This window comes from Convolutriloba macropyga, chromosome 4 (assembly GCF_964194025.1).
Source record: "Convolutriloba macropyga chromosome 4, txConMacr16.3, whole genome shotgun sequence".
Taxonomy (NCBI): domain Eukaryota; kingdom Metazoa; phylum Xenacoelomorpha; order Acoela; family Convolutidae; genus Convolutriloba; species Convolutriloba macropyga.
The window spans coordinates 77,729,578-77,748,972 of NC_134471.1; positions in this window are offsets into that span (position 1 = coordinate 77,729,578).

The window sequence follows — 19,395 nt, forward strand, 5'->3', positions numbered from 1 at the left end:
AATATAATTTTGCGTTGAATTTAGCGTTGGTCTCACATATTTTTTGCGTTTGCTCAACAAATAGAGTACTAAAAAAACGCTTAATTTTTTTTTAATTTATCTTACATATTTAAGCGTTTAGATTAACGTTGATGTTGCATCAGTTCAGCGATAATTTTTTTTGATGAAAATACTAGACAAGTACCTTCCTGATTTAACTATAGAAGTTGATTTGGTTTTGGGTGGCGGTACAGGGGTCTGCCAGAAGCTTGGGGGAGCCTCATAAAACAGTAAAAAGATTTGAGGAGTTTGGCTGGTGTAAAAGATCTACGCTCTATTAAACGATAAAAAATGTAAGATGAAAGACAAATATAAGCAGTGATTTCGTTTAATGGCTACTTTCAGTCAAACCAAAAAGATGTTCTACCTAAGCTGCTAAATGCAAATATTTTCAGATATACGCTTTGACACGCAAGGTTTTGACAAGCCAGCGCCAATTTTCAAGCATAGAGAAAGTATACGCCTAGAAACGCAAATTTAAAAAAGATCTACACATAAAGACTCAAAATTATGCAAGACCAACTCTGAATTCAGCTGAAAATTTTAACAAGATCTACGCTCGGAAACGCAAAGATAAGGGATCCTGGTGTTCGATTTATATTTAAAATAGTCTATGCGAAAATCAAAGTATCGTGGTACAAAAGTAGAGCACACGAGAATCATTTAAAGAGTGCAAAAGCACTGCTTAGAAATGCTAAATTTTTGTGTAAAAACTACGCTTATGAACGTAAGTGTAGAACTTTGTGTTTTTGTCGTTAGACAGCTTCTAGCTGGGGACTGACCAGCGCCAGAACTCTATCAAAGTTCCGAAAGATTTGTTTGGCAGTTCCTCTTGTTGTAGGGAGCGTACTTTGTTGTCCCCAAAAAATGTTGCCCTCTCGGCTGCTTGAAAGCTTCATTCTAGATAATTGAACTAATAATCAAAATATGTAAAACCAGCAACAAGTAATTTTATAGCCAGAGACAGTTAATTGAGTGAATTCAACAATCAGAAACTTATATTGTTCTCAACCAACAATTTTGAATAACTTTGCAGTTTCACTCACTGCAACTGCCAAACTATTTTCTTTCACAAAGAACTCTCTAAACGTCTACAATTTCTCCCTCTGAGAACCAACTGATCCACTTTAGCTTTCTATCTCTCAATTTTGACTGACAAAATTTATTTTGACTAACAAAAAAGTCTCTCTCTCCCAGATTTGCTCTCTCGCGTCTGATGGTTTTTTCCTGTGCTTAAGGGGGCTCAACCTCATCACTTTTTATCTGCAAAACATAACGTGCCGTTCCTTTTAGAACATTTTGACCTAAGGTCTAACCGTAATAGTGGTTGTAGAAGGTCAGTCACAATATGCAACTTATCTTAGATAAATGTTTGCTCAATAGGACCCGAATTTCGTGGACAACTCGCTTTGCTAATTTCAGTATCTAACACATTTACGCTTCATGTTCAACAGTTTTTAAACAAGTACATGCATTCTTATTTATCACTTTCCATGTTACTGGAAAATGATAAATGTTACTGGAAAATGGTACTTCTCTCTATATATCGTTTTCTGTTAAAATTAAGGCCAAGTCATTCATTTTGTTCTCAAGTCCGGGTAAGTCCTATTGCGTTCTTCTTAGTTGATTCATTTCGACTGAAATACTGGATGTCCAATGTAAGGTTTGTCAGCGCTGTTTTTGCAGGAAAGTTTTTGCGCTTCTGTTGCGTTCGTGTATTTTTTGTCCATCAATTCTTAAAGATGCGCAAAGATCTGTTATAGACAATTACATTTATATCACTTTATGATATAGCAATGAGAACTGTGCGAACTTTGGTCAGCAATTCTGTGACTAAAATGGCAACCTTTTTAGTACAGGGTGTAATTTCGTGGTTTATCGGCAGCTTAAATTTGTTGATCATAGCTGACAAAATGGTATCATTTGTTTTGTCGAAACTTCAGCTGTCTTTTTCTGATAAACTTAGCAGCCACGATAGACATTGGCATGAACACCCTCACAGTTTGTGCACTTGGTGGTTTCTTTTTGGACGGTGCAAATTTTAACAATGTGCTCTTGAGTGCAACTGAGACAACGCGTTACATTGCATCTATTGGCAGGTTGACCAAACTGTGTTGGCACTTGAAATATTGCATCACGTGAGGAAGTTCTGGCTTGCTTCGCAGTGATACAGCTGCCAGCTCTGTTTAAAGCATTGTATTCGAGCAGCGCTGACTTGATTGTTTGAGTTGGTGATTGCTCTTATTAACTTTGCCGGCTTTCTAATTTTTCTGCTTATTATCCTTGTTACCACGATCACATCCGTGGCATTGTTGTTCAAAATTTGTTCTTTAATCTCGCTCTAGAGACAATTACATTTATATCACTTTATGATATAGCAATGAGAACTGTGCGAACTTTGGTCAGCAATTCTGTGACTAAAATGACAACCTTTTTAGTACAGGGTGTAATTTCGTGGTTTATCGGCAGCTTAAATTTGTTGATCATAGCTGACAAAATGGTATCATTTGTTTTGTCGAAACTTCAGCTGTCTTTTTCTGATAAACTTAGCAGCCACGATAGACATTGGCATGAACACCCTCACAGTTTGTGCTCTTGGTGGTTTCTTTTTGGACGGTGCAAATTTTAACAATGTGCTCTTGAGTGCAACTGAGACAACGCGTTACATTGCATCTATTGGCAGGTTGACCAAACTGTGTTGGCACTTGAAATATTGCATCACGTGAGGAAGTTCTGGCTTGCTTCGCAGTGATACAGCTGCCAGCTCTTTTTAAAGCATTGTATTCGAGCAGCGCTGACTTGATTGTTTGAGTTGGTGATTGCTCTTATTAACTTTGCCGGCTTTCTAATTTTTCTGCTTATTATCCTTGTTACCACGATCACATCCGTGGCATTGTTGTTCAAAATTTCTTCTTTAATCTCGCTCTAGAGACAATTACATTTATATCACTTTATGATATAGCAATGAGAACTGTGCGAACTTTGGTCAGCAATTCTGTGACTAAAATGGCAACCTTTTTAGTACAGGGTGTAATTTCGTGGTTTATCGGCAGCTTAAATTTGTTGATCTTAGCTGACAAAATGGTATCATTTGTTTTGTCGAAACTTCAGCTGTCTTTTTCTGATAAACTTAGCAGCCACGATAGACATTGGCATGAACACCCTCACAGTTTGTGCTCTTGGTGGTTTCTTTTTGGACGGTGCAAATTTTAACAATGTGCTCTTGAGTGCAACTGAGACAACGCGTTACATTGCATCTATTGGCAGGTTGACCAAACTGTGTTGGCACTTGAAATATTGCATCACGTGAGGAAGTTCTGGCTTGCTTCGCAGTGATACAGCTGCCAGCTCTTTTTAAAGCATTGTATTCGAGCAGCGCTGACTTGATTGTTTGAGTTGGTGATTGCTCTTATTAACTTTGCCGGCTTTCTAATTTTTCTGCTGATTATCCTTGTTACCACGATCACATCCGTGGCATTGTTGTTCAAAATTTCTTCTTTAATCTCGCTTTTGTTTAGGCTGTCCCGAACGTTCACAATAACAAAACATGGTGAGAATTTTGGTTAAGGGAGTGTATTTTTTGCATAGGCTTAGGGAGTGTATTTGGGTTATGAAAGGCTTCTTGGAGGTTAGATGGCAACGTTGAAAGTGGAGTCTGATGCGGAGTCCTCTAGCTGGATAGAAAAATTGGTTCGTTTTTAAGATCTTTGATCATCCATGATAATCGTAAGAAGTTTGAGGAAAATCGCAAAAACTAATCCTCACGATTTTCTTTGTCTCGGGGCTACTAGGTTGCCCAATCAATCTCCTAACAAAGGTAGCAACCTTGCCCGTAGTATTTTACTTCTTTGAGCATCATAACTAATTAGACTGCATTTTGGGCTATTCTCCGAATGAATAGTTAAAAATTGAGTGAGGTTTATAAAACGACTTGAAACTGGCATGAGAAGACCTGCCTGACTCTTATGTCAATGTAAAGAGGTTAACTGGTATTTAATAGTCATCTTTGCATTAGTTTGACTCATATTTTTGCTGCTGGAATCTGGTTTAATCATATTGTAATTCTTGACTTGAGCTCTAACCAAACTTTTATTTCTCTTTCGCTATTCTTTTTTGATTTGTCATCATCTAAACGATTAGTTCTTGAGTTTAAACACAACATGTTGAATTGATAAGGATACTTTTCAAGGTTTTAAATACAAAAGCTTGACGTTACGTACAGTCAAACCAGCAACCATTTGGTAATTTAAGCACAAAATGATCAATAAGTACACTTGCACGATGTTTTGCGCATCCTATTCTACAGGCGCGGACTGTACGTTGGGTATGGACTACGAAAGTTTGTTTTTAAGTTAATAAATTTGCATAACGCTCGGAGCGTAGAAATTGCCATTTCACTCTCTATTAAAGTTATGCCTCTTGCTAAATTTGAGTACATTTTCTTTTTTACGGGCCCTGTTGGCAATAAAAATTTGCAGCTTCTGCTAAAAGAGATGCTTCTTAATGAAAGTAATAATAATGCATATTATTTCCTTGAGTTTTTAGTCTGAAAAATTGGTCGGTCAGTATCCCTCACCCAAAGATAGGTACATTTAGTAAGATATTTGCGTAATTTTTACATGCACTTTTGTCTGCATGCTACAGTCGCTTCGTCTACTGCTCATTTACCTATGCATATAACTGAAGGTATGCACAAATGCAGCGGACAAACACAATTTATATATTCACTTGCTTTTACTGCTTCTATGTCGCTTTAAAGCGACTGAAGCTTAAAGAAAGAATTTTGTGTACTACGCTTTCTCTTTTTTCCTGCTTTGCTTACACTCGATGCAAATTTTTCCACTTAAAAAGTTGAGTTCGTAATGGAGGATGTTGAGAGCTCATCGAACACTTCCACAGAACCAACAGCGACGGCTTCTTCGTCAAGGGCTTGTCCTGAAAACATTGATTTATTCATGCGAATGATTAGCTTGCCTCGTCTGGCATGTGATCAACTCTCTCGTGATCTTATGGAACATATATTGGCAGAATTTCATTCAACGGATTGGAATTCTTTCATTCACAATCCAGAGTATGGTGACTGGTTTAGGAAGTGTTTCAAGCGACATAGCACTAATTTTAGCGACACGACTCCCTCCTTAGAAGATTGCGATACAACTCTTTTGTTTGATATATATGATAAGCAAGCGACACTTTATCCTCCGGATGTAGGGGTGGGCAGATATGAAAAGTATGATGACGAAATGAAAATTATAAAGGATTTCAGGAACGAATCAGCCCATTTCACCAACGTGAACTTAACTGAGCAAGAGTATGAAAATAAAATCAGTCATTTTCTCTCTACAATTCGCTCAAAATTAGACAAACATGTCTTTAAGAGTCTCGATGATTGCATACAATTAGTGGAAAGATACCGGCGAGAGAAATTTGAGGATTTTTGCAGAGGAAACCCGAAAGAAGTGAAGTTCCTTCTCAGCAACCTAAGCGAACACCAGAGAGAGATTGCTAAACTCTTCGATTGTTTAACAAACACAGTTGATGATCTTGTTAGCAGAGTGGGGGATGTTGAAGCAAGAGTAGAGGTGCTTGAAAAAACAGAAAATGCCCTCAAATTACCCAAGAGCAATTTGATCCCAATACGTGAGTTGGTAGGACGGGAAGAGGATTTGAATAAGATTTCTGATTGTTTCAGAAACTCCCAAATTGTATCCATATGTGTAACCAGGTGTAGGAAAAACATCGTTATATCTCACCTATGCAAGTTCACATCAGAAACAGAGAGACGAGGAACAAACAGAACACGCTTACAGGCCATTTATCCATCTCTATGTTAAAGCACACGAAGTTATCATTAATGAGAATGGAACTGACGAAGAACTTAAGCAGAACATTGCCAAAAAAATTGGATCCCTTTTTCCAGCAATTACTGAGGCACAGGATGAAACAGAAGACGTACTTGAAACGCTTATGATACATGCCAGAGCACTTGCGAACCACGTCCGCTTATTTTTTGTCCTGGATAACGTCGACACGGTTATTCATGCTCAATTCGGGAACGTTTTAAGCAGCGTTCTGGAAGAGCTGATATCACTGGACAAAAGCGTCCAGATTCTGACTACATCGAGAGACAAGCGTGTAGACTGCGAACAACTGGACGTGGAATCTGTTGACTTGAAGCCTTTATCAGAAGGTCACTGTGCGCAGTGGTTGAGGTCTGCAAACACAAGGGGAAAAAAGATTAGCGAAGAATTAATTCCGGGAATATCTGAGAGTTGCGGAGGAATTCCTTTAATTCTCATAATCATGCACTCGGTAGCAAAACGACGGCCAGATCTCTTAGCTAAAGAACTGGACAGCATAAAGGCAACTGATGAATGGAGTCAACGATTGACAACTAGCCTGCGTCTTTCATTCCAACTTCTGACGTCTGAGCAAAGTGATCTTATGAAATGTGCGAGCATTTTCAGCAGCAACTTTGAGAAAAAAACTTGGCTTCAAATGTTTCAACACCGTACCCAGCTGATCAATTCGGGCAATGAAGCATTGCAGATGTGCTTCGATCTTAGCCGAATTTGATGAAAGTTTGTCGATGTGTTATTTACATCCTTACATACAAGAACACATTCAAGATACAGTCATTGACAACGAATCCGAGTTAAGACATCTAAACGCGATTTTTGTTGTCACATACTTCGAGAAACTCTTGGGCATTGCCGAAGAGCAAATGGAGAAAGATTCTTTTGTCGATGTGGTGGGTATGCTTGCTTTAGACTCCCACAATATTCAAAAGTTTATAAGCCTTTTGTCAACTCAGAACCAACCCCAAACTAATATCTTCAAAAAATCTCCTCGAAGCAAACAGAATCTGGAAAACTGTGTTTCGCTAGTGAACTCTTTGTGGTTCTTAGACAAAATAGGTCGCTACAAGAACACTTTGCCCGTACTTGCAACTAAGTTGAAAAGGATATTTCACCATGCCAAAATGAAGGCATATGAAATTCTCTGTAAATGTTTTCTTTCCCATAAATTAAGATTGCTTAATGGTCTGGGAAACATTGAAAAATCGAGGTCAAAAATTGAGGAAGCAGACAAGATGAATAAGTCTTTGTCATCGTCGCCATCTGTGAAGTTATTTTGCGATGGGCAAGTGCGATATGCAATGGGGCGTTTCACTCAAGTGACAGAAATTATTAAACACTGGCAAAAAGATTTCGACTGGGAACATACAAGTGCTGAAGAGCATTTTGTTGCAGCTGCTCATAATTTTGATTCAATTAGACTTGGCACAGACGAAAAAATTCTTTTTTCTACAAAAACAGCTGTGGACGTAGAATGGTCCCGAGTTCAATTGTTTTTGTATAGTGAAAAACTTGACAGATTGGAAGATGAATGTGAGAAGGATGAATGTTTTGAAGACTTGCGGGACATTGTCAACAAACTAAGTGATCTTCTGGGAAATCATGAAGTTGTTGCATTTGCTGTCAAAAAATTAGCTGATCATCTGAAGTACAATAAGCGAAGAGACAAAGCAGCATTTTATTACAAAAAAGCTTGCGAATTGTACACATTATTTGGAGACGAAATGATGACTCAGAGAGTTGTTGTTCTGAGAGGTTGGTCAGATTGCGATCATGACAAAACAGAAGCCTTGAAAAAGTTGCGTGAAGCCAAAAATATATTAGAAGAAAACGGATTACATGCGCAACGTTTATATCATAAAATTCTTTCTCGCATGGACAATTGTTCATAAACGTATATTTATTCTGTGTTCGAAATCAACACTACTGGAAGATAATCAGAAGTAATCCATTGTGCATGCACATGTAAAAGTATTATTGCCCCTTATAGAGAAATTATCCATTTTGAATTGAAGTGTTTCACAGTTTAATTTTGATGGAAAAGTGCTTGAGAAATACAGTTAAATGGGAGAAGCCCAAAGTGGTACTCGACCCTGTGTATTCTTCTAACGTCATAATCGTGTTCTATCTATGTCAGATAGGATTCAGAGAAAATCAGAAATCACTTCACAGTTTGTTCTGAAATCCTTCTGAATCAGCACAAAAACTTAAAACACTCCGAAAATTGTCTCAATCAGTACTGATTGTCACTGAACTTTAGGTACGGGATGTTCTATCTATGTCAGAGAGAAAAATTAAAGAGAAATGTTTCAATATAGATTTTGAAATTAAGAAAACGTTGATTAAATTAACACAAAGATAATCTACAAACAATCTTACTCCTTTGAAAAAAAAATCAACCCTTGAAATTAATCTACGAACAAAATACAATTGTGAATTTGTTTAAAATCCCCCTGGGTACAACAAAAGTTGTTATCCTAAAACTTTCTTCTTATGGATCCTTAATCTCATAGACGAAAAAAGTTGTACGAAATTGATAGGGTTACAACTCTCCAATAAAGAAAAGTTCTATGGTTACAAGTTTATCATAGAGGAAAGTTCTATAAGTCTTTGATTCCCTAGTTGAGAGGTCGACTTTATGAAAAGAAATATAAAGTCGACCTGTATTTTCCTTCCTGAAATACACTGCCAACCTCCTAGTAGGGGTCGACCTAAAGTCTTTTCATAAGTGGACCAATGGTCTCTCCATACCCGATATCGGTCAATCACGGTCTTTTCATATCAGGAACAATTGACCTAAAGTCTGATCATAGCTTTTCCTTAACAAAATTATAGGGTTTCATAGGAGGTAGATTTTTACAGCATTAACTTGTCTTACCTTTTGCATGAGCCTTTTTAGTTTCTTTGAAGACTAGAGCCGGTGCATTACTGAGTGCCATAAGGAGCGCACCTGACATAGCCGCCAAAGAAAAAACAAAGACCCTAAATAGCTAAGACTAATGCACTGAGGGGTCATAAAAAAGGCCGGGGGTTATCGCGCTGAAGAAAGAAACAGGCAAACATATAAGTGCGCATCTAAACGCACAAGAAGGGGCATGGTGTGGGCTGGGGTTATTGTGATGCAAAATAAAACAAACCAACAAATAAATGAACATCTCACAAAGCACAAGAAGGGAGCACAGAGAAAAGTTGGGTATTTGCGCGAAATACGAGAGAAACGAAGAAAAATGAGCGAGCACGCGAAGGTTGAGCGAGTGCAAAACAAGCGAAGCAAAAAAAAACAAGCGTGAAAACTAACGAGCGAAAGGCGAGCAAACACAAATTGAGCGATTGGAAATTGAGCGGAAAAAAAATGCACGACCGTGAAAGCGAACGAAAGCAAAACGAGCGAAACGAAAACGAACGAGCATGAAAGCGCACGAACGAAAAACGAGCGATCGCAAAACAAGCAAAACAAAACCGAACGACCGTCAAAGCGATTGAATGACCGAAATTGCCAGGAGGCGATCCTAAAAAGCATAAAAACACTTTTCCAAAGCAAAAAAAAAACTGGAAAAAGCGAGAGAAGCGAACAAACAATTGCCCAGAAGGCAACCAAAAGATAAAACGAGGAGTGCGAGAGATAAAGAGAGAGCAGAGAGAGAGAGAGAGCGAGGGAGCGAGAGAGAGAGAGAGAGAGAGAGAGAGAGAGAGAGAGAGAGAGAGAGAGAGAGAGAGAGGGAGACAAAGAAAGAGAAAAAAACCATTTATTTTTAAACACTATATAGAGAGTGTTATGGAGCTCGAAATTTGACAACGTATCAACTACTCTTTTTGTAAACCAGCTAGGTCAACACTTCTTTCGCTTTCCGACTCTACTTCGATTTTGACAAACCCTCAAACTAATTGAAAAACTCCTTGACTAGGTTGCAAAACAACTTATGTTGAAACACTATATAGAGTTTTTGGAGCTCGATGTTTGACAACGTATCAACTATTATTTTTGTGGACCATTTAGGTCAAAACTTCATTAGCTTTAAGACTCTACTTCAAAGTTGAAACTCCTCCTTAGACCCTCAAATTAATTGAATAAGTTCTTGACTAGGTTGAAAAACTTTTAATGTTGAAACACTGAGTTCTTAGAGCACGAAATTCAGACTACTTTTTTGCATATCAACTAATTTTTTCGTAGACCAGCTAGGCCCACAATTTTTTTGCCTTCAGGCTCCATTCAGACGCTGACACTCATCCTTACACCCTCCAATTAATTGAAAAGGTCCTTGAATAGTTTGCAAAACTGTTTATGTTGAAAAACTATATAGGGTGTTTTTGGAGCTCGAAATTTGACAACATATCAACTTCTATTTTTGTAGACCAGCTATGTAAAAAAATCATTCGATTACAGACTCTATATAAGTTTTGACACTCTTCCTCAGACTCTCAAATAATTGAATAAGTCCTCGAATAAGTTGAAAACAATTTGTGTTGTAACACTATATAGAAAACTTTTGAGCTCGAAATTTGACAACGTATCGACTGCCTCTTATCATATAACTTTTTTGAGCCATAACAGTGCTTGTCCTAAGTCAGTTATTACAATTCCACAATGAAACAGATAATGACTCATGAAGTATTTCCGTGAATTTGACCACATATGATGAAAAGAAACAATTCAGTCCCTAATATTATTAAAAATTGGGAAGTCGATAACAGAAAAATCTAATTGATCTGTTTTTTTCCACACTCAATGACAAAAAACGAGGGCGTAGTAACTTCATCAACACACTTTTGGTAATTGGAGTCATCATTGGTTGTGATAAATCATGACAAATGTTTGTTATCGCGAATTGTGCTCGGAATTTCTTCACATAAATCCCGATCTGTGGTCACCAAAAAAGTGGATAAACAGCTGTTATGAAGTTATAAAATATATTCATATTTCAAGGGAAACTGAATCATTTTAAACAGAATAAAGGTCGCATGCGTATCGGCAACTGGACTGTTGAACACAAAACATCCACATTGTTAAACCAGAGAAGTCATTTTTGCGTAGATTTTCGGGACTATATGTATTTTTTCGAATATCTGGGTGCCAGTAATGGTCCCAATTAAAATATATTAGTAGTCTTAGCTCGAGGAACACATCGATTTGCTCAGAGAACTCGACTTGTCAATTCCTGTTAACAAACTTTTTAACAACAAGGAAGTAAACCTGCAAGCCGGTTACACATGAGTCAAAATGACCCTAAATGAGCTCGCAATAGTTCTAAAAGCAATTTATCAATATGTAATTGGAAATAAACAACGCTGTAGGACAATTGGAAATACCTAAAACTAATCGGGTACCGATTTGCTTAATCGTTCACCACATCAATCCGATTTGGAACCCAAAAACACATTACCAATAATACCCGATCTGACAAATATTGATTTTAGGGGGTTTGGATTGGTTGAGACTACAAATTATCATCCTACAGGGCCAGGATTCGCCATTTTTGACTGCAAAAATCTGTGAAAAAATCTCATCTCCTCTGTACCCTTTCTCAAAAAGTATTAACTTTTTGTGAACGGGTACAAAACGTGTTTTTGGCCTGTGATCATACTCAAAAACCATCAAAAAGCCCAAAATGAGCTGATTAAACCCAGTTTTAGACCTAGTTAGATATTTAAAAGGATTTGGAACGATATTTGTAGTCAAAGAAATCGGCCCCGGCTCGGGACGCTGTTACGATATGTGGGCCATTTTTTGACTGAGTCCGGGGGCACATTTTTTTCCGACGCCAAAATTTCTTATTCCAATAAAGGAAACCCCAAAATTTAAGATAGTGTACTAGATATCTTACAGATGTACCTAACTTCATGCCATAAAAGTCGTTTTCGTGGTTTTTCGGCCACCTGTCGCCTTAACACGCCTAACATTTCGATATAAGTGTGTAAGGCAAATCAACAAACAGCTACTCTTTAAAAAACGTTTGAAGGGGTCGTAATTGTGTCCGGAGGCCTAACTCAAGTTTTTCGAACTGTCCCTAAGGCTGTTCAATAGATTGAACGCATTTTGCAAAACCCGTCTCCGAGATATGGCTATTTTGCATATATGCATACAGGAGGCCCTAAAAATTTTTTACAAAAAAACACACTAGATAGGTTTAACACAAAATAAATAGCCTACGGCAGGTCGTAAAAAACAGTAGGAAACGGCAGAAAAAACTCGGTCCATTTTCATCAAGTGGTCATTGAGAACGAGTGCTCTGTTCCAAAGGTATCAAGGATTTTGGGCCCAGATGCGGAGCTCGAGATTCTGCCAAGGGGCTTTTTCCGTTTGAAGACGCTTCATATACAAACTCAGGGGTACGGATCCTCTAACTAGGTGTCGACTGAGGACTTAGAGTGTAGTTTTCAAACCTACTATGTTTTCCTTTATTTTTTTCAGATGGGATAGGAAAAAACACGTTTATGACATAAAAACGAAGGCCAAATTGCACTCACTTTTCGGTTCTCATAAACGGTGGTTTTGGTCGTTTTCTGTTGTTTTGGCACCAAACGCATAAGAATAGAGTATATGAATAATTTTGCAGCCACAGGAAGGCCCTTTTTCATTTTTTTAACTCCTTCCGGGACAATGTGTCAAATTTGGGCACTTTGACAACGTGATATCGAAAAACAATTAAAACAGTGTTATTTTCTGCAGGCAAAAATGGTCAATTATGGTGGGTAGAAATATTTTTATTTGCAAATATACATATTTTTTTAGAAATGTTTAAAAAGAACATTTTTTGTGCAAAAATTTTAGAGTTTTCTCATAATTATTCTGTTTGGTGATCATTTCATGGACACCAAACAGAGCTAAAGCAAGTTTATTTTTTTTCTGCAAGTTTATTTTTTTCTGCAGAGCTACAGCAAACTAAAAATTCAATTGTTATCGAAAGACATATTTTGAGTGGATGTGAACTTAGAGGAACATTAGTTAAGATCCTAAACATAAAAAAAATTAACTTTGGTCAAACTTTAAAATACAAACTGAAATTGAGACCTTGGTATCAATTAAAATTCTGTTTAGTGTTTTTCACTCCAGATTTTGAACATCAAGTCCAATTACCAACACACATATTCTAATAACTCGAAGATATACCACAAGAAAAGACGGTAAAACAAAAAACTATTGCTTATTTTTGTCTCTGATTCTTGTGAGAGAATTTTTTGTAAACGACGCATTTTCTGTTCGGTTGAAATTAGGTTTGGCTACAAATTTATGATTAATCATCACATTTTTTTTAATATGAAACAATAAGAATAACAGAAGGATGTCTTTGCAAAAGTGATTCATTTGAAATTCTTTTTAACATTCCTGCTTTCTATCATTCTTCAACAATATCTTTTGTAGGAGCAAAATTATTTTTAGGGGATGCTGCAGAGGACTTTCCAGCCAAAAAAGAAGACAAAAACAATTAATTTGCACTGAAAATGCCATCGCCTTCGCGTGCAAAAAGCAAAAAATGTGTTGGTATGTACTTAATTTCTTTTAACAGCCATTCGTTAGAAAGATGTTTTCATTACATATTTTTCATATAATCTTTGTACCTTCTTTTCTCAAAAATTATTGCACCATATAGTAACGAGATTGAACATGACAGAGCCAGTCTTAATTCAAAGACTTGAAAGAACTTTGATTGTATTCAATTCATAGAAAAATTGCTCAAAAATGACCTTCTTTAAAAAAATGGGATGAAAGCGTTCGGCCTTTCTTACTTTTGAATTGCCATTTTATCAAAAATTTCGAATCTTTAGACCCGTTTTTCCCCTGGATTGCATTGAACGCTATCTTAACTGCCAATAAAAATAACTTCAGCGTTTTCTCCGCCATCAAGGACAGCCGCAATAAAAAACAAAATTGTTTATAGATGTTTTTCTAATTTCTATGGAATTTGTCGATTGGCTACCCTGTTTTTCATGTCGGAAAATATCAACCTTGATGTATATAGTGATCTGGAGAGTTGAAAAAAGGAAGATGTATTTTTTGAAAATGATAAAAAATTGAAAGAGTGTTTGCTTTGATTCTGTGTTTTGTTTCCCCTTTTACAGAGAACCCTGACAACTTGTACGCCAACCATATCTGTTAAAATAGGTTTTTTATGCAAATTGAAACAAGTTGGTAATCTGTAAAAGTGCTTCAGTGTGTTAAAACAACTAGTCTGGTGTATTGATTGTTTCAATTTACCTTTTTGCGATTTTTTCATTTTTTGGCTTTTTTACTACCAATTTTCTTGCATTTTTTGGAATTTTTATGAGTTCCAAGACCAAAAATTGATTCCAGTTGAAACAAACTGCTTTAATTTAATCATGTGATTCTTTTAGCTGCTTCTAGGCGTCCACAAATTGTCAGCGAATTAAATATTTACAGGTAGTCTTTTTTGAAATTTTGGTCAAGTTAGGTATTTCACATGACTTTTTGGCCATTCATTTAAAAATGTTGGCAGCCATAAGCAGTATATCTTTTGATTAGAGTAAGGGTTAGAATTAGGCAATACGATTTTAAAAAATGACCCATAGGCTGGAAATAATCACTTCAGACTATGTCATCTATGGTAAAGTTAATGTCAATACCCATGGGCTAGTAGACAATTGACGCTCATTTTTTGTCTCTTTCCCTCTAGAATATTGTATAGGAGAACGGCAATAGTGGACCGCAGTTCTACTGAGGCCATCACACATCTCAAATGCAGACATTGTGGTCCAATTTTTTGGATGTTAAGGAGCACTTAAATTTGTTTTTGCTTTTTGAAGTTTTATGACTACGATTTTTCCCTGAAAAAATGCTGAAGGTCACCTGAGGAGCAGATTTCAGTTTACAGTAGAATAATAAATTTTCGAACCATCTGGCAATTGTGATCTCTAAATCGTTGGTTGCGAAAAAAAATTTTATGAAGTTCTATGACTACAACTTTTCCATAAATACTGTAGAACTGAAAAACAACTTTTTCCAATTTCTTTCCTACGAATTTTTCTGAAACACAATTTTTGTGCTTTGTTTTAGCCGTGTTCAAGATTTCTCTAAAGATTTGTTAATAAACAACTTTCATCGTAGGAAAGTTCTAGGATTACAACTTTTCATAGACGACATACTAGGAAGTTGTAGTTTTACAACTTTTTCAATTATGAAGTCAAACCGGGCCTATCTTTACACGAATACTTTGTTTTGTATATCGTTTGTATTGGAACTAAATCATGATTATATCACGACTGAGAATCTTTTGGAAAGCAAAAGTTGTTTCGTTGAGCTAATTTTGAAACAAAACTGTAGATTACCAAATATGAACTAAACTGCTTTTTATCTTTTTATGCGAGTTCTTTGGAAATCACTTTATTCCATCACTAAATAGCGGTTGTTTAGGGTATCACATTTCCCTTAGTTTTTTGAATGAAACTTTACATCAACTTCCAGATTGAATAAATTTAGCCCTCTTGAGATTTAACATAAAATTAAAAAAAATTCTTTTAATTAGGTATTAATTTATTGTAGTGATATGAACTGTTAAGTAGAACTACGCTCTATAGTTTTGAATGTTTGTGTCTTTCATGATCATATTGTGTTCAATATTTTTCATCAAAGTCGCTCTGTGAGTCTAAATACCTGGGCATCATGGCGAGGAGGTTGAAAGATAACTCTTGTCGGTTGACTGTTCAAAGGACCGTTATTTTGCACTCTGTCGGTTCCGCTGCCTCAAATGTTCTTACGACCATGCTAGAGCGTGTCTATTGGTAGCTGATAATTTTAACTGTCATCCACCACATGATTTTGCAGAAGTGTTTTTACACTGCCACTTGCTCTATAATCATTAGAAGTGGCTTCTATGATAAATTTATTATTGACTTGACATGATTATGACACCTGACGACCAGTTAAACACCTTGTTTTCTCGAAGCGAAATGCAAGCGGATCACAATGGAAAAATACACTTGTGTGGACCACGCATTACAATGCACGGCACGTAATAACGCTAGCAGGTACATAAAAGCATCTAAAGCCGTCCTTGAGCACTTCTCGATGGACAACTACTTAGACTCAGTGGAGTCCCCCTTGAATCGTCTCACTATGTCGGAAGAAAATGTTGCGATCTCAATCTAGGTGGGCTCGGGCTTACTCAACAGTACTGCTTAAGGAACAGTCCTATTATGAGCATGGGCTATAAAGGAAGATCAGAACAACGGCACTCGACCCTCTCGTTGTGAGCAACTGTACCACTCTCACAGTCACAAATTTTAGTGCGTGCGTCTAAGCAAGTTGTCCCGTAGCACCTTTCATCTTGAGTGCACGCTTAATGCTCATTGGGATTTGGCGTGTCATTGCAGAGCAGAGGTACGACGAGTGATCCAAAAAACAATTGATACGGTTCTCTGCGTGGTGCATTGACGCTCCACAGCTGGCCACAATCGCAATACCAAAAAGCGTCGTATGAGGAATATTGCAGCATCCCGAAATCCAAAGATCTTGGTGATAAATCCCAAGAAGTTTTTTGTGCTTTCGCTTTTATGAGGGCTTAAGTAACTTCTCTTTGCTGAATAAAACACAGCTTGCTTTTGTCTCGGATATGGCCCTAGTTGTACCAATAAAGGTGATAATTGCATCCAAATGGGATCTGCAATCCCGTCTTCTCATCTCGTCAGAGCTTATAGAGGGAAATGTGGCGAGCATTGTCCCATACTATGGATAAAGTATTCATGTGGAATGATAGTACCATTGTCTTGCAGTTTGTACGCGCATCTTATAAGTTCCCAATCCTCTTTGCAAATCATGAGAGTGAAAATTTGGGTTACGCCTGCGTCGACCGGTACAACCATTTCACCACCTCTAAGATTCTTGCCAATGCAGGCGCTCGCGGAATGCTGGATGTGATTCTGCAACACAATAGCTGGGTCAATGCTACTGGCATTTTAAGATCTAAGAATTTTGAGCCAAAACTGACGTCATAGATAACCTAAAGCTGGTTGCCGTAATCAGGGAACAAGTTGATAACAAAATCTCCTGTCTGCCTGCATGAGCACATGATAACCAAAAAGCGTTACCGAACCAAGTAAATTTTTATCGAAGTTTAGCGGTTCAGCTCTTCAAAAAAACTCTGCATAACATCTTAGGTGTTCCGTATCCTACCCTCACAAAAAGTATCGTAAAATCAACAGAAGCATAGCTCAACCTACTGAATTTAATGAAGCCAAGCCTCTTTAGGTTTAGAAAGATACAATTCTTTGACAGCCTGTACGCCATGAAGGAGAGCGGCATTGCGCGGTTTTCATCGTTTACTGGGTCTCATGGTCTCATCAGATCTTCTGGTCAACTCAAACGCCTAGTGGAAATTGACTTTGACACCATGCACCCTATCATGCCAGATGCGCGTCTTTTTTGTTTAAATTTTTCTTCGGCGTATTCAAGCAACATGTCACCAACAAGACCTTGAAAATGAGCATGCTGAAGTGCAGACAGTTAGGTCATCTTCAAATTACGCTCCTCCGTTAGTTCTATGTGTTTTGTTCAGAAGGTTCCGTGGTAGGCATACAACAAATCTTGGTTGAACTCTTTGAGGAGAAAATTGCATGCCCTTCTCCTCTTTTTACCAACCGGTATCGATTACATGCTCTGTGAGCGTATGCTAAAAGGAACATGCTCGCCATTGCCCAGGAACTTGTGCATGAAGGCCTTACGTGAAGGTCCAGTTCGCCGCGTAATCCAATCTAAACAGGCTTAGCTTTATTAAAACAGAGGAAAAACCAGAGAATGAACATGAAGAAACAATGAGGTATTTTGTTGGAGCTGAATCGACCAAAATTGGTCACCGATACGTTTTTGTAACCTCAAAAGACTAGGCCAAAAAGAACGCAATCGATTCATTACTCATGTAACTTACTCGGTAACTTCCTATTGACAGAAAAATTTTGAGTGCACCGGGACAAGCCTAACGAGCGGGCGGGGAATCGAACCGGAAGCCGTGCGCACCAACCAGAGAGTCCGACATTTTCGGAACCTTAACGGAGTTCTTCGATCCGAGCAGTGTGATAGTAACCTCTATGGTTGCTTTCTTCGAATACTTAAACAAGGCCAACAGTCTTTAGGTACATACTCCTTAAACGCATATTCCCGAATTGAATGTTCAGACGACTTCCTTCGTATTCAAACTTCCTTCGTATTCCGCTGATCAAACTCGTCTATGCCGGTGACTGAGGGAACTCCGATTGATTGGTTAACAGGTAAGAGATGATTAAATGCTGTTGCACCTAGATTGGAGAGATTGGCGCTTACGGGCGTTAACGGGCATCCTTTTAATGGGTTTCCAATTTGGCAAAATGTGGTGTTCAAAACCTGATCAGTTAGTTGACGAGTTTTGTCGATGTTGAGCAGTATTCCCTTAAAACTTTGAACCAACCTTTATTTATTAAATAAATTGTGCTAAAATTTGTGACTTTAATATGTTGAAAACCATTTCATTATCACTACAAAATATGCAGTAAACATTTGTCGAATCCCAACGGAGGTTGCTTGGCCACTGGGGAAGGAAAGACTCAAAAATTAGTAAAACTTTCAAAGAAAATTGTGATAATAAACCAGTGAAGACCATTCCACTGCCTACAAAAACTGTTCAGAAACCTATTATTAAACCCAGGAGGAGGCTTTTTGTCCACTGGAACGGAAAAACTTAAAACCAGATAAAATTTAAAAAAAAACAAAATGGCATTTTTTTTAAAAAATGGCAAAATTTATGATATTAAACGGGTGAAAACAATTCCATTGACAATAAATTTTTTCAGTAGCTTATTAGCAAACCAGGAGGCTTCCTGGACAATGAGGAGGCTCTGGAAAAATTCAAAAAAATGACGGAAACTTTTAAAGTTCTCAGTAGCCTATTGTCAATCCCTTGAGGAAGCAATCTGGGCTGTAGGGCTAGAAATACTCAATTAATGACAATTAATGTCAAAAAGTTTTAGCAAATTTCAAAATTTATCAAAAAATGCAAAAATTATTCATAAAAATATGTTGAAAATCATTCCCTTACCGCTAAAAACTTTGAAGTGATCCACTAAGAAAACCTACAGGAGGTTTTATGGCAACGGGGGCTAGAAAATTTCAGGAACTTAAAAGAGTTCCGCACAAGGGTGCTTTCAAAACCTATAGGAGTCTCTCTGGTCGCTGGGGCTAGATAGAGTTAAAACTGACAAACTTGGAAAAAAAAAAAATCAATAAAAGTTTTTAAAAAAAACTGTGCACAAATTTTTGACTTTAATATGATGAAAACCATTTCTGTATCACTAAAGACTATGCACTATAACTTTACCAAACCCTTCATGAGGTTCCTTGCCAAATGGGAAGGAAATACTCAAAAACTTACAAAATTTTTCAATAAAAACGTTGCAAGTTGCAATAAAAAAATCCAAACATTTGTGTTATTGGATTGTTGAGAACCACTATTTTGCAATTAACAATCTTTCAGTAACCTATTGTTGAACCCTGGAGGATGTTCCTTGTCATCTTGGA